We start from the raw sequence: 16,150 nt of genomic DNA, 5'->3' as shown, positions 1-16,150 counted from the left end.
CCGACATTAAAGCTGTCTTTAATGTCGTTTTTTCAAATTTATTTTTATTATATTCTTGCATTATTGTCCATTTTGTATGACACCAAATAGTTAAAAATGAAATCTTTTACTTGTACATATACAAAATGAAATCTTAATAATGTGTACATTTATATACAACTTGGATCCAAACACAGAAATTATGAAGCTTAATTATTACACTGATCATCCTATGGAAAAAAAAGAAAGAAAGAAAGAAAAAGAATATATTGAGAGAGCAATAACTAAAACTGCAACTAATAGCAAACTAGAACGCTTCACAAATGACCAACTTCAAGATCTTGTCACAAAGATGAGGGTCTGGCTAATTGTACTCACTTGCAACCATTTTTTCTATTGCAGTCATTTGTTTAGTGATAACTCCCTGTAAAAGACATCAAGATGGTTGAATTGATAAGTAACAATGTTATGACCTAGTTGCTAGTAGAAATATCAAAATATCAAAATGAGGATGATATGATAGTTCCAAGTCAAGTTTCTATTCATGTTTTTCATAATAAGTGCATAAAAAAATCCAAGTCAAGTTTTGAGAAATAGTCACCACCATAATAGTCATTTCATTGCCAAACAAAAGAACCAAACATAAAGTCACCACCAAAACAGTTTTTTCTTCACATAATTAAACTTCCCGCTTTTCTAAATTGTTAAACAGTATTTGAAACAACACCACCAAAAAAAATTTCTAAACCAAGTGCAACCACATAACAGTCTTACCAAGATAATATTGTAACTTATTCATTCAAGTCTTCCTAAAAAACAAATTGAGAAACATGGTAAGATAAACTTTTTGTATAATACCTTCAATTCAAAACAGCTGACTGAAGCTTGAACTTGAACCATCAATTTCCTACATATTATTTGGTGCTTGTGATTTGCTTGATTACACAGATAAGAGAACAATATATCTCTTGGGTGTTCTTATGGCTAAACAACAATTATTACAATAAAGCCATCAAAAACAAGAATCTGATTTGAACAACATAACCACATTACAAAGAAAAACAGCAAACAACTCCATAACCAATATAGCTATAATCAATATCTAATTTCTCATATGTTCACTATCTATAACCTGAAAAAGAATACTCCAATCCAACTTTTACAGACAAAAATCCAATCTTCCCATTCTCAGAATGAGTGTGATCTACTTCCAAGTGTAGAAAAAACCTAATTAAAGAGCAAATAATTGATGGCCAAAAGTAAAATTTTGGATTGGTTTTTCTTGGCCTATGTGGTAGGAATACGTATTGGAAATGGCCACAACTAGGTAATAATTCGCTAACAAGTAAAGAACTTGTGAGATGATCTTAATACCACATCAACGATGATCTCATGAGATGCATACAATTGATTGCATACCTGTCCATACTTACAGCTATTATTATGATTTTCACTATCATTGTTGTCTTCACCATTTGCTAAATTATGTCTACTATTATAAGTCACTAAATCAAATAAAGTGAAACCATTGTGTGCACAAATAAGTTGATACTATTCCATGGTTTCCTTCCTCCTTTGATTACTAATTAATAAAGCAAAGGATTTGAGTTATTAAAAGCATAATTTGGAGTGATTTTAGAAAGATAAAAGTAGTCTTTACCGTTCATAATCACTCCCAAACATGTTTGGATATGAAAATAAATTCTATGAATGATTATCTACATCAGATGAACCAAGTATTTACTCAAAAGGAAAATGAAATTACCTATTACATTTGAAACATGAACTACTCTTGGTAACTGAAAATAAACATACGATTCTATTCGGACAAATGCAATAATGGAGGAGGAAAACAAGAGAAATGTCAACGCAGAGAGACATACTCAAGCTCTTAAATATGGTAAAATTAGAGAAACTCCTAATTTCGAAGAGAAAAGCAGCGGCAACTAATTTTGTACCTTGTAACTTGAAGTATTCATATTCATAGATAAGAATTCTTCTGAGTTCTTAAACCTTAATTAACTACTTGAATTCAGAAAAGGAAACACTCAAAAGAGGAATCAACTGGAGAAAAAAATAGATTAAACACACACGAGCAGAGTTTGAAAACTCATCAAACAAAAATTCAAATGCTAGTGCATATGGTAATGCTTTCTTGAGAACGCTGCTAGTTTTAGCATCTCGAGGTTTGAACGTGATAACAATATGAATAAGCAACGAAATGAATGAAGAAGAAACTTACTACTTATCATCCCGGCCTACCACATAGGTTCATACAAATACGAATATCCTCCAGAACCTGATAACGTGAAAACAAGTTCAATAAAACAAGAAGAAATACAACTAGAATCTAAAAATTATCAAAATATCGGTTCTAACTACGTACAAAGCCCTACATTAAATCGCGAACTAATCGCTTCAACTTTTACACAAACATGAAATTCAACCATTAATAAAATCGAAATTATTCATCTAAAAAGATGTTCAAGCAAACTTGCTCTGGTTCCAGAAGCACCGGCTTTCATAAGACCTTTCTTCTTGATAATGAAGCTACTACCTATAAAGATTCTGGAAGAGACAGCAAGAATGAGGCCATGGATGTTATCGGAAGATAATCTTATACCTTATAGAAACGGAAAAGAAAGATAATCAGAGATAATCTTTCAATGCCGAAATGCCGAAATAACGGCACCACAAACGGAACACCGACGGAACTCATGTCGTCTCGTCTCGGGTCGTCCACACCCCACGTGCGAACAAAGCCTAAGCCCATTCCCGGGCGACCCCCCACATGCCTCGAACCATTCCGCTAAAAACTGACTTGCTGGATGAGCCTCCGATGTCGGGATATTGCAACCGAAATCGCTCAACAACGGACATCCCGAGCCGGTAACATGCCGGTGGTGAGGAGGGTGAGTGTTCCACGTGAGGCATGAGCGCAATGCGGCAACGGAAGAAGCTGCCTCCGATGATAGCACGGCGGCGAGTTCACGCGCGTTGGCGACTGATCAGAGAAGAGAGGGGAGAAAAAGATGAGATTGAGAAAGGAAGAAAGGGAAGAAATGTTGAGAGAAAACCTTTCTTTCGTAGGGTTTGGTAGAGAAGAAAGGAGAAAAGAGTAAAGTAAGAGAGAGAAAAATTCAACTTTTTACAAAATTAAAAAAATAAAATAAAAAAGACCTTTAATGTCGGTTCTAAAAAACATGATGTTTTATTGTCGGTTTTAAACCGACATTAAAGATAAAGCTTTAATGTCGGTTTAAAACCGACATTAAACATCCGCCTTTTGAAAACCGACATTAAAGCTTATTTTTCATTTTTTCCACCCGACATTAAAGACCAGATTTCTTCTAGTGAAGAGACAACCCGTAGACCACATAACGATATCCTTTTAAGTGGTTCTAAAAATGTAAAGGATAGGGCCCTGACAGAGTCAAATATAATGGATAAGCATAAAGAGTTAACATGACAAAATTATTTTAGATAAATATTTAAAAATATAAATTATCAACAAAAGAAATTTTCAAATTTTTATTATAATTAGAAGCTAATAAGAAAAAGAGAAAAAATCCTGCATTAAAAAGACAAGCTTGTCAGTAGGAATCTGTTCCCATCTCAAAATCTTTAGAGAATAAAAAGTTTGAAGGATCATCATACAACCACCCTCAGAGGAAACAGAAAAATGCAGAAAAGAGTGTAACCAAATATACTTACATATTCAGCATACTGAAGTGCTTCATTACTAGTCAACGATGACTTCAGTGAACGCAAAACTTCCCGAGTACACAAAACTCAGCCACATAATATTCAAACAGCATAGCCTAGTTGATCTACAACAAGAAACCAAAAATCTTTGTGTAAGAAACCAAACTTTCATTTGGAAAAGAAAGAGTACTAAAATAACGGTTTTATAAACATATTAGAAAAACAGCAGAACTAGTGGTCTTACTAACAAAGCATGCTAGAAGCTCGAAAACAACCCCTTCTAATTTCTGCGATTTTAGAATTCATCTGCATGAACCTTACCGTTTTTTCATATCTTTTGCTCTCTTGATAGATTGCTCCACCTTTTCCAGGTTGCGCCTCTTTCTCTCAATCTATTAAATGACGAAACGTTAACAAGGAAGGCATCCATGAAAATATATATCAAAGGATTCAAGAAGATAGTGCAGCTTTTCTTTATTTAATGGCTCTGTAACCCTAAAGGATTCAAGAATCTCAAGAGAACTAAATATTCAAAAACAAATTATGCAGATATTTTGTTTTTGGTGAGAAACCAATTGATATAAGTGCACACCTGTTGGTACAAGCTTCTCTTGTGCTCCATAATTTCTTGGTTAATCAGATCTTCTCCCTCGGTCAGATCAGGCTGCAGTCAAAACAGATTGAAAAATAATGTAAGGGGCAAAAGAACACTGCTGTGAGATATGTATTGAATAAAGCTCATCCTACAAGTTCTAAGCATGAAACGGCAGTAGAAAAAACTCACCAAGGTCTCAGGATACAACCCTATACTCTGTAGTTCCAACAGAAGTTTGTCATTCAGTGTCTGATACTGGCAGTTGGAAGAAATACTAGGTACGTTAAAATCCCCAGATTGTAGCTGGAAGGCCGAATACCCCAAAAATACTACGCACAAAACTGAAATAAAAGCATTACAAACATTAGATAAGTTCCACATACCGATACAAATTCGTATTTACATCATATAACCCAAAAGCAAATGAAACTTCTTAAATGAAATGTTGATACAACGGCAATTTAAAATACAATATGCAAATCCCTTACACTGAACCAACTAAGAATCAACTAAGTCTTGAGTCCTTTGAACCTTACGAGATTAGAACGATCAATGATGGATCCAGAAATTTTGTATAGACGCCACCATATAATAAACACATTAAAAAATGAGAAAAAAATATTAATAGCTTCAAAGATTAATTAATTTAATACGTATTACAATCGTCCTTTACGAGTTTTCATATTTTGAAATCGATCCATGATAAGTTTATTATCTAACTTATATAATAAATCTTTCTCAATATAAGTCATCCATTGATCTCCCATTTGATTGTGCAGTCGAGTGTTCACAATATTCATAGCAAAAAAATGTTCTCTATTACAACCGGTAAAATCAAGGCCAATATGAGCAACCAATAAACTAACGGGTAGACTTTATCTCTGTTCGTTACGATCATTTTCACTGCAAGATCACCAACACTTTTTAGTTCAACAAACTCTAAATGCATATCAATAATTTAATTTTGAAATTGATTCTCAAGCATAGAGAGTTCAATAGCTGAAAAGTCTCTTGGATAAAACTGAGCAAGTCGACTAAGCTTTGTCTATCAATAGTAGCAAATGAATTACTCGGAATCAAACAAGTCATACAGAGAAATAATTTAGTACTTGATTTAGTTAAACAATTATTCACCTCTTAAAGTTGCATATCAATGACAGCATAGAAGACTTCAACGCGATAATGATGCAAAATTATAATTGGTTACATTTTCGACTTTTTCATCCTCGAACTAAAAACAAAGCATCCATTTTAAGAACTTCAATGTCATGACTATTGCAAAAATTAGAAACTCTTTCCAATAATGAATCCCAACCAGATTCTCTCATTGCTTGTAGTCTACTTTTACAAAAGTTGACTAAATTCATTGCATTCACAATATCCTGATTTTTTCTTTGTAGGACTTGAGACAAGTCATTTGTGATTCCCAAAATATTTTTCATGAGATGCATATTGAAAACAAGCCAAATGAAAAGATTGAGCTCATTAGAATATGTGCTTCTTATTTTTGTTCTGAATTTGATCCACTGTCCATAATTGTCTCAAACACATCAACTACTGAAGAGAACATTGTAACTAAATTCGTTAAAATGTTGCAATGTGATCTTCATCGAGTATCTCCTAGTTTTTTAATCATTATCTCTTGATTTAATCCTTGTCCACTTGATATCTCACCATTATTGGAAGCTTAAAAAATTTTCATGCTATGTTTCTATGGTAGAATATCTCGACATTTCGCTGATGATTCAATAACATTCATTACATTTGTTAAAGAATTAAAGAAAATATCGGCCCACAATTTTCATATTATTGATGTTTGGAATAAAATATATTTTGTGCAATTTAGGAACAAATTTGATATTTGGAGAAAGAAAACTATTGATATTTGGAATAAAAATTATTTTACAAGAATAATTGCAATACACAATATATGAACACTTCACTTGATTTGTCACAAAGTGGGGGCACAACCACCACACCAGAACCAAACTTTAAAAATGAAAAAACATTATTTAATATATATTATAATCTGACACTTCAAACTTAAAATTAAAATACAAAGATCAATATGTGAGGGGGGCACATGCCCCCGCTGGCCCTTTAATAAATCTGTCCCTAATAACGGTGGAAGGAGATTTCTAAGTCTCTAAACGCAATTTAAAATACATCGACAAAGAGAAACACAAAGAAACTTCTTACAAATGAAATGTGCACGTTAGGAGGCGCCAAAACGAATTAAAGAGAAACATAGAACAAAAAAAGAAAGAAAAAATATTATCAAAACAAGATCATAGATTTCTAAAAAAAATCACAGCAGCAAAGTAAAAACGCAAGTCAAACAAACAAGAACAAAAAAAGACGGACCAATTGAAGGCAGTTACCTAAACGATAGAAATTGAAAGAAATGGGTTACGCATCAAAGAGAACAATGAGGGAGCAGGGGAGAGAAGCAATTGGGGAGCATATGAGAGAAGAAATGGCGAAGGGTTGCGATGATGGGGGCAGCAAGGGTTGTACAAAAGCCTATGGCGAGCAGGGAAAATCAAGGGAAAGGTGCAGCGACGAGCAAGAGAAAAATCAAGGGAGGGGTACGGCGACGAGTAGGGGAAATCAGGGGAGGGGTTGTGTGGGAGAAAAGAAGTTGGGAAGAAAAGAAAATGATAAAATTTAGGCATAAAAATTTGGAGAGGGAAAGGAAAATAAATTTGGGGATAAAATTTTGAGGGTAAAGGGAAAAAATTATTTATAAATAGATAATCCTTAACATTTAAAAAATGTCAAGTAAATATTACTTGACCCTTTTAACCTATCAAGTATTGAAAAAAAAATTGAAAAAATATGCATTTTTTCAATTTTTCGTTATTCTTGACGTTTTTTCATTTTACTTATCAGTTTTTACTACAACTGTCAAGTATTTCAAAACTGCAGACGTCAAGTAAACACATTTTTGTAGTAGTGACTTCTCTTCATATTATTAATTTCTTCATATTATTACTTTTTTTTCTTTATATTCCTACTTCTTCTTATTTGCGATTTCTTAATTTTCTCTTCCATAATTTCTTCCTTCTTCTTCATCTTTCGTCTTATTTTTTTCTTGGTAAAAGATCTAAACGGTATTGGTACAGGATCTAAACGGTCGTCGAACGATATATCTAAATGACCAATTGTTTATCCCAGATAGATAGAGATAGACAACTATTAATAATAAATCGTCTAAATTTGGTACAAGATTGTTTAGACTGGGTACAAGATTTGTGAGGCCTTGATCTGCGAGAAGGGATACAAACAGAGAATAGTCGATGTGAAGAGAAAAGCGTACGTCAAAGATTTTATTACGTGAAGGTAAGTGATGCGATGAGAGTAGCTGGCAAGGAAGACGCTTGCATTGGATGTCAAGAGTTAGGTGTTTGGCGCAGTAAGGCAGAAAGAAGTGGCTACGCCTAAGAGAATGAGGCAAGGAAGTAATGTCTTGTCAAGATGACTTGACAACTCGCTGTGATAAAGTATATGACGGTGACTTTTCGAGAAGAGAAAAGGATAGTATCGGTTGATGATTACTATATGCGACCTTAAAGATGAACTTAGAAAGGTGCGCGGAGAATATAATAATCTTATGAAATATTTTCGTATGTTGTTTCTTGGGACACAGAGTTTCGACAATGTCCTCAGCCTTAGAAAGCAGAAAAGTGATCATGAAGGCCTCAGTTATGTCTGAAACCAAGTATCATCCAAAGGGAAGGCTCTAGTGTTTGTTAAAGCTACTGATCAACAGTTTCTAGATGATGTGACAGAATCATCAAACAGTCGAATTGAAAAGAAAAGTGGTGGTTTAACACAAAAGAGAGTATACTACTTCTATGGTAAACCTGAACACATCAAACCTCAGTGCTACAAACTACGTCAAAGCAATAGGTCAAATCTACTGTTTATAAAAAAACGATTCCTTGATAAAAAAAAACCAAAGAAATTGGAGTGGAAAGTAAAAGAAAGCACTACAAGAATTTTGGCCTTTAATGTCGGTTTAAAACCGACATTAAAGGCCTTTAATGTCACTTGGCAACCGACATCTTTGCGAGCGTTATTAAAGGCCTTTAATGTCGGTTGGGCTTTAATGTCGGTTTAAAAACGACATTAAAGGCCTCTTTAATGTCGGTTTAAAAACGACATTAAAGGCCTTTAATGTCGGTTTTCAACCGACATCTTTGATAGTGTTATTGAAGCCCTTTAATGTCGGTTTGGCTTTAATGTCGGTTTAAAACCGACATTAAAGAGGCCAATAATGTCAGTTTAAAACCGACATCAAAGGCTTGTTTTTGTCCATTTTTAGAAATTTATATTTATTTAATTGTTGTATTATTGTCCATTTTTTATAAACCAACATTGAATCCAACAAGTGAAATTAACTACAAACTTGAAACTACAAGTCACATTACGTAGGAAACCATATTATTCAAGTCTGATTCCACCAACAATGAAAATGCTATTAGCACTTGCACATAAATCCCATTCATATCTTAAAGCAACAATAAATCTCATTCATATCTTAAAGCACATAAATCCCATATTATTCAAGTCTGGTTCCACCAACAATGAAAACACGCTTGTAAAATTAACTGCAACCAAACAGAATTATATAAATTCAAAGATCACGACATTTTAAAGGTCTCGAAAATGCTTCTTCAAACAATTATTAATATTGGAAACAGGCACCAAATGCAGCAAGGGCTTGACATTCCTCTTCCTGAACTGTAGCAACCGAGCTCGAATAACCTGAAACCAAGTCACTCAAGAATCAGCTAAGAAAAATGACTATAAAAACCACACCACAGTTCACAGCATCACAAGCCAAACTGGATTTGTGCAAAAACAAACCTGAGAAGTAGTACAATCACAGTTGTGAATATAATAAAGAACAGAAGTTCAAAATGATGAGGGCATAGAAATATTCTTCTAGTTAGTGCAATAAGGAAATTGTTCGACGTTCACAAGCACAAAAAAAACCAAGGACTTGAAACATGACTTAGAAATGATAAAGAAACAATAATGAGGCAACAAAAAGAAAGAGGAAAAATCGGGGGGAAAAAAGGTCTTAAACTCACCAAAGCTCCAGCTTCCGCTGCTGAAGCAAGATGAAGACTAGGACTCAAGTAGGATTGAGTAAGCACACAATAAGAAATAATGAGAAAAATAAAAGTAGGATCAAATTGATCATATAAATTGTGATGAGTCCACACCATAGTTCTGAACCAGATACTTGATTATGTCATCTGATTCATACATTGAAACTCCTGTGTTTGGATCAACCTGCAACCAAATACCAAACACAAAGCTTTACACTTGATCAAACGTAGCAGGTTAATCTGACAGGTTGCAACCAAGCCATGCACAACCAAAGCAAGAGATTAAGAAAACTAATAGCAATCTGTACATTGTCGGGAAGGAGGAAACTGGAAATGTTCAATTTTTAAGTAGTGGAATAATTGAGCTTCCAAGGTCATCAATCATTGGGGATGCAAACTTTTGGTGACGAGTTAAAAAAATCATATTTTGAGATGCATTGGAAAATAAATAAAAATACAGTAAACCAACAAAATTCATGCTGGATATGTCATATTTTAGCCTCCTTCATTTTTGGCATTTCCTCGAGCAATATAATTGATTTGCTCCAAATAGAAAGATACTAGGCATGAAAATGAAATGGGAAAAGGACAATTTCAAATCTAACACAGCAACAATTTCCCTGACCTGGAAGCACACAAGCATAAAATATTATAAATATTTTCTAAAAAATCAGATATACAATAACCTCAAAAGGAAGGACACCAATTAAGGCTACAAAATGATAGCAATTACCTGTGAGCTATTTGACTTAAGTCGCTTGATAGCAACTATAATTTCCTCTCCCTGATCACCTTCAAGCCTAATCTGCCCCTTATATACGCTCCCAAATCCACCTTCTCCAATCCTAAGCAACCTGCTGAACCCATTAGTCGCGATTTTGAGCTCTTCAAAAGTGAAAACTCTCAGAGTATGCTCTTTTTCTTTGTACAACTCAGGTATACTCCGGGGCGTAGGCAAAGTTTCCAGTGCTTCAATCCCTCGATTGGTAGGTTTACGATCCGATTTATTACTTCGATTAAGTTCCTTCACCGAATCTCCCCCTCTCTTAATCTTGGTTTTGCGATGTAAATTGAAGAAACAACCAACTGCAAAAACATTCACAACCAACTGCAAAAACACATTCGACTTTTATGGCCAAACATTAAATGATATGAAAAGGAAAGAGTCATGGAAAGGAAACCACGCATAATGAAACTGTGAAGTCCACTAAAACGAAATTTAACTAAAAAAGATAAGCCTCGATGTATATACTTTATCCATTATTTGCCTCTGGATCATAGTACTACAAATTGTTTGTCACGACATTTTGCGATGCAAAACAAAAATTCTCATTATAAATATCTTTCAAAACACTAGTTTTGGTTACTTTTAAATGATATCCAGTAACAAAAATCTAATATAAACTTTATACCCAATGGAACTCATAATTAAATGCATTTACAGGTAAGTTTTAAAGTGATTTAGTGATTGAAATGTCATTATCATCAAATTTTGGTAGAGAAAAATGAGATCAAAATACACATACAAGGACCAGAACATATGGATCAAGATTACATCTAAGATTATGAAAAGATGAAAGTGTATGAACCAAAATAAACCAAAGCCAAAAGTATAATAATCATAATAATAGTTAAACCTAAAATATACTCAAATCGCCGGGAGAAACTCAAACAACAAACAATTCCCTCGTAGTTTAGTTGAAATTGAAAACAAGGGTACCCAATAGACCCAAAAAGTCAAATTGTACGCGGAATTCAATTACCAATCGCAAAAGCCAAAAAAATCTATCTAAAATCTATCAACAGGGAGAACCCAACTAGAAACTTGGATTCTAAGAAATGTAGAAACAGAAAAATCAGAAGGCGACAAAGAATCGAAGCAAACGATCCAATAAAACAAAGAAATCCCAGATACAGAAGAACAGAGATTGAAATGGAAAAACGGGGTGTTTGATGAAATGAAGAGATTGCGTGAAGAAAACGGGAGAAGAAGCATTAGATAGAAAGAGTAATGGAACAGAAACAAAATCGAGGACGTAAATGAAAGGAAGAATGAGTGAAAAAGGAAGAAGAGACCTTAGTTTCTTCCATGGATTTGAGCTGCCAAATGCAGGAAGCAAGCTAAGCATGGCGAGCGGTTAAAAGAGGAATTGTTGGGTATTTGCTTTGACGAAAAGAAGACGTATTCACATGCATCCCCTTTTTTCTTTCTAAATGAGGCACGAGCGCGATGCGACAACGGAAGAAGCTGCCTCCGATGATAGCACGGCGACGAGTTCACACGCGTTGGCGACTGATCAGAGAAGAGAGGGGAGAAAGTGATGAGATTGAGAAAGCAAGAAAGGGAAGAAATGTTGAGAGAAAACCTTCGTAGGGTTTGGTAGAGAAGAAAGGAGAAAAGAGTAAAGTGTAGGGGTTGGTAGAGAAGAAAGGAGAAAAGAGTAAAGTAAGAGAGAGTAAAATTCAACTTTTTACAAAATTAAAAAAATAAAAAATAAAATAAAAAGACCTTTAATGTCGGTTCTAAAAAACATGATGTTTAATGTCGGTTTTAAACCGACATTAAAGATAAAGCTTTAATGTCGGTTTTAAACCGACATTAAACATCCGCCTTTTGAAAACCGACATTAAAGCTTATTTTTCATTTTTTCCACCCGACATTAAAGACCATATTTCTTCTAGTGAAGTGCCAAGTGTTGTGTAGCCTTTACAATAGTCTTCACTACTAACTCAAAAGATTGGTATTTTGACAGTGGGTGCTCGAGACACATGACAGGTAACTCACTTTTATTTGCTGACTTAATTTAATGCAGGACAAGACGAGTAACCTTCGGTGATGGAGTCAAAGTTAATGTGATTGGAAAAGGCAATATTGATCTATCTGGTGCACCAAAATTAAAAAATGTCAAACTAGTTAGAACTATCAGCAAATCTTATCAACATAAGTTAACTCTTTGACCAAGGATACTCTGTAAAGTTCTCCAAGGAAAAATATGAAGTTGTGGATGGTGACCAGCATGTGATTATGTTTGGAACCAGACCTGTGGATAATTGTTATCATTGGGACAAATCAAGTCAAGATTTGAAACGTAACTTGTCCTGATCTGTTGAAATGATGTTATGGCACAAGCGACTTGGTCATATCAGTATGGCCAAAATCTACAAGACACAGAATGCAGAGGCTATACTTGACTTACCTCAATTAAAACAGTGTGATGACTTGTTTTGCTCAAAATGCCCTGTAGGGAAACAAATAAAATCTTCTCACAAGTTAAATGAACAGGAATCATCAAGGTGTGTTCAGGAATTACTACATCTAGATTTGATAGGGCAAATGCAAGTAGACAGTCTTGGGGGAAAAAGGTTTGTTCTTGTGACCGTAGATGACTACTCACAATATAGGGAACCACTATATTTGGAGATATTGAAACAGCTTATGGAGTGTTCAGACATTGCGTGAGGAATTAGTTCTTCTTATCTCTTGGTCTTCAATCAAAGGGTAATCCAAGTTTAATCCATTCCCCTGGGTTGTTGTCAATTTGATTGAGGGTTTTAGAATTTAATATTAGGGATTCACCAATTGGGTTTCTATTTTTTAAATCCTAGTGTTTTCATATCATTAGGTACTAAAGCCTAGACTCTAGATTTGATATATATTTAATTGCTTTCTTGATTGAACCTAGTTTCTCATTAGTTTTTCCCTTGTTTTGTTCCTATTTGAAAAAAAGAATCGATTGGAAAAAAGTTGAAGTTGAATTTCATGAGTTGCTTGAAGTTGAAAGCGTGAAATAAAAATAAAAAAGAAAAAGAATCTTTCATTAAATTGGATGGCTAAAGAAATCGTGAAAAGAAGACTTTGATTGCAGTGGCCTAAAAAATCATGAAATCTTAAAAGAAAAATGTTGGCTGACGGTGAAAATCGAAAAAGAGTGCAAACATTGGAAGCGGGTAGGTTAAACAAGCACGTCAATTACGATGCTGAATTTTTAAGCTGCCGGATTTTCATAAGGAAAGATTAAATAGTTTTAAGAATGCATTTGCTTGCTGAATTGAATTGGGATTTCAGTCAAATTAAGTGTCGTTAGTTTTTCTTCTTAATTTTTAATTCTTTTTATTATTATTATTATTATTATTTTTTTATTTTGTCTAGTTGTTTGCCTTTCTTTCGTTCATCTTGCCTAACTCTTTGATTTTGAATATTGGATTCTTAATTCTAGATATCACGAATTCGAAACCCAAGCGAAGCATTTATTTTTTGGATTTTTTAAAGCCAACGATGTCGTCTTAACCCTTCCCTTTGTGCATCTCACTGTCATGTGTGTTTGAATCCCACTAGACGCGAGATTAAAATCAAGTTTTTTATTCGTCCACTCGCGTTCTTCATCTGCCTCCGTCTCTCTCCTTGCACCACGTGTTGCCTCCCGGTGGTGTGCACCTCTCCCACCACCTGAGTTCAATCCTTAGTAGTTGCAATTAATTTTTGAAAAATATTTCAATGGCAATTTAGTAAATATTTTGCAACTATCTGAAAATTAAACTTTTTCGTCGATTAGAGTGTGTGGCTGGCTTGAAGTCATGGTTTCAAACCTCATGAGCAGTTATTTTCAAATATTTTATATATATATATATATATATATATATATATATATATATATCCATTTTTCTCTCAAATTCATCATTAATTCACCATTTTCCCTTTAAATTCTCTCAAAACTCTCAATTTTTAGAATCCTATCCATCATTCTATTATTTTCTTTCTCTCTTCAAATTAAATTCTAGACTTCTTGATGATGGAGGGCTTATTGTTGAGGTAAGTGGGTTTAGGTTTAATCCTTTCTTTGAGAATTTCTCTTCTTTAATTTTTCATATAATTAGGTTTTGATTTAATCTTGATTTTTATGTAAATTTTTGTTGGAATTCTTTTTTTTTTCTATCAAGAATTAAACCCATGTCTCAATTTCAATAATTTTTTTCAAATTCATTCTTGATTTCAATTTTGATTCAATCTTTGTATGCAAGATACTTAGATATGACAATTAATGCAAGACTAATTGGATTACTTTTCTCTACACAAAAATTTACTTGATTTTTTATTGTTTCTCACCAATTCTTGAAATTGAATGATGCTTGATGAATTTCCCTAGTTCTTGGCATTTTTTCTTAAAATTAATTGCATTTTTTTAGTTCACAATTAATTCCCAATTAATTCTTGATTTGCTAAAATTGTGAAGAGAACTTCACTTTTCTTTAAAGAACAAGTTAAGGGTTTTAGCTAATATTACAAGAATTAAACTAATCCCCTATGGAAATCATCTCTTTTCTTGTCTTGAGCAAAATTCTTCCAAGATCAAGCAAGTTGATCTTGTAAAGAATCTTGAATCAAGAACCTCTCTTAGTTAAGCATGATTCAATTCTCAATCATCTTTGATTTAATGATAAGAATAAATTAATAGCTTAAGCCCATTCCTCACTTTTCTTATTGAGTTTCAATCTTTAATTTCTTTTTCTTGTGAATTGACTTGCAATTTAAAGTTTCCCTTAATTCTTGGTCCTTATTGATTTCCCCCAAATTGATTTCAATGCTTTTCTTTTCTTCTTTTTTTTTCTTTTCTTTTTTTTTTTTTACTAATCTCATCTCTTTGAAGCTTTTATTCAAGAAATTTTACTTAGTCTCACTCTCTTGAGTTTAACACCCGTGCTTGCACCTATCTACGGTAAGAATAAGGGTAAATTACAAATATTTTGTTGTCAAAGCAAATCTAGGTAAGCACCCTTTTTCAACAATTTTAATTCTCAAACGTACTTGTGTTTAATAACGACCTTACCTACCTTACATAATTCTTTATGCATACAAAATCACCTTTGTTAGTAGGCTTAAATTCAAAATTTATGTTGAGCATTCTGGCGTTTCATCTTGATGAGTCAAGACTGCTCAAGCAACACCGCGTGCCGCATTGCGAGATTCAGACGCATGTGGAGAGAGACGTGACACGTACTATCTACCAGCAAAAATATTTTTGGATTTTAAATTTTGCAAGTTTAAAACTCAAAATACTCTTGTTCATTTCTAGAATATTGTATTTTGATTTTTAGAAATGTTCTTTTGTTTAAAAAATATTTAGGCTCTTGTAGAAAGTCTTTTATTAGTTTATACACAAGGCATTGATATAAAAATCATTGGTATTCTATGTATCCGCTCCTCTTCACAACTATAACTTTTATTGTCGCTTATTCACTTTTATTCCCAGATTTTTAAGCTATGTTACTTATTTTTGGTTGGGATACAACAACATTGAAGTTCTTTATTTTTAAAGAATTGCATTAAAAGAAAAGTTAATCTTTTATTTTTATTTTCAATTTTTTAAAGCATTATGGAAGATTATTTTGCTTTTCTGAATGTTTTATCTCGAACCTCCACTACTACAGAAACTACCTCTCTTGACGGTTTTAAACTGTCAAGAATGATTATTCTTGACGGTTTCAAAACCGTCGTTGAATCCAGTGTCAAGAAAGGCAATTTTCTTGACAGTTGTAAAAAACGTCAAGAATTGTTAACGTTGACAGTTTATAACCGTCAAGTATTCAATTATTCATGACAGTTTAGAACCGTCAAGATTATAAATTTTAATGACAGTTTAGAACCGTCAAGAATGTGACTATGAATGACAAAAACCGTCAACAATATGAATATTCATGACATTTTAAAACCGTCAAGAGTGCATTTTTCATGACATTTAATAACCGTCAAGAA

The 16,150-nt window shown here is 33.5% G+C and overlaps 1 protein-coding gene and 2 long non-coding RNA genes across 3 annotated transcripts in view; all 3 read right to left on the bottom strand.

Moving 5' to 3' along the window:
• LOC127151250 (uncharacterized) overlaps positions 1 to 16,150 on the bottom strand; it is a 93,811-nt gene that overhangs the window by 54,275 nt on the left and 23,386 nt on the right. The window lies entirely within an intron of this gene.
• Positions 173 to 6,894, bottom strand: LOC127151253 (uncharacterized). Its single transcript, XR_007824058.1, has 9 exons — positions 6,661 to 6,894; positions 4,469 to 4,620; positions 4,277 to 4,348; positions 4,006 to 4,076; positions 3,694 to 3,809; positions 2,603 to 2,983; positions 2,222 to 2,278; positions 838 to 886; positions 173 to 403 (listed from the first exon to the last, which is right to left on the bottom strand). It is a non-coding gene; the product is annotated as an uncharacterized LOC127151253 (long non-coding RNA).
• LOC127151254 (uncharacterized) lies at positions 8,691 to 10,767 on the bottom strand. The gene is made up of 2 exons (XR_007824059.1): positions 10,133 to 10,767; positions 8,691 to 9,583 (listed from the first exon to the last, which is right to left on the bottom strand). It is a non-coding gene; the product is annotated as an uncharacterized LOC127151254 (long non-coding RNA).

The sequence above is a fragment of the Cucumis melo genome, chromosome 10, assembly GCF_025177605.1.
Source record: "Cucumis melo cultivar AY chromosome 10, USDA_Cmelo_AY_1.0, whole genome shotgun sequence".
NCBI classification, from domain to species: Eukaryota; Viridiplantae; Streptophyta; class Magnoliopsida; order Cucurbitales; family Cucurbitaceae; genus Cucumis; species Cucumis melo.
Note: the sequence above shows the minus strand (reverse complement) of the source record. Positions and strands in the feature narration are given on the sequence as shown.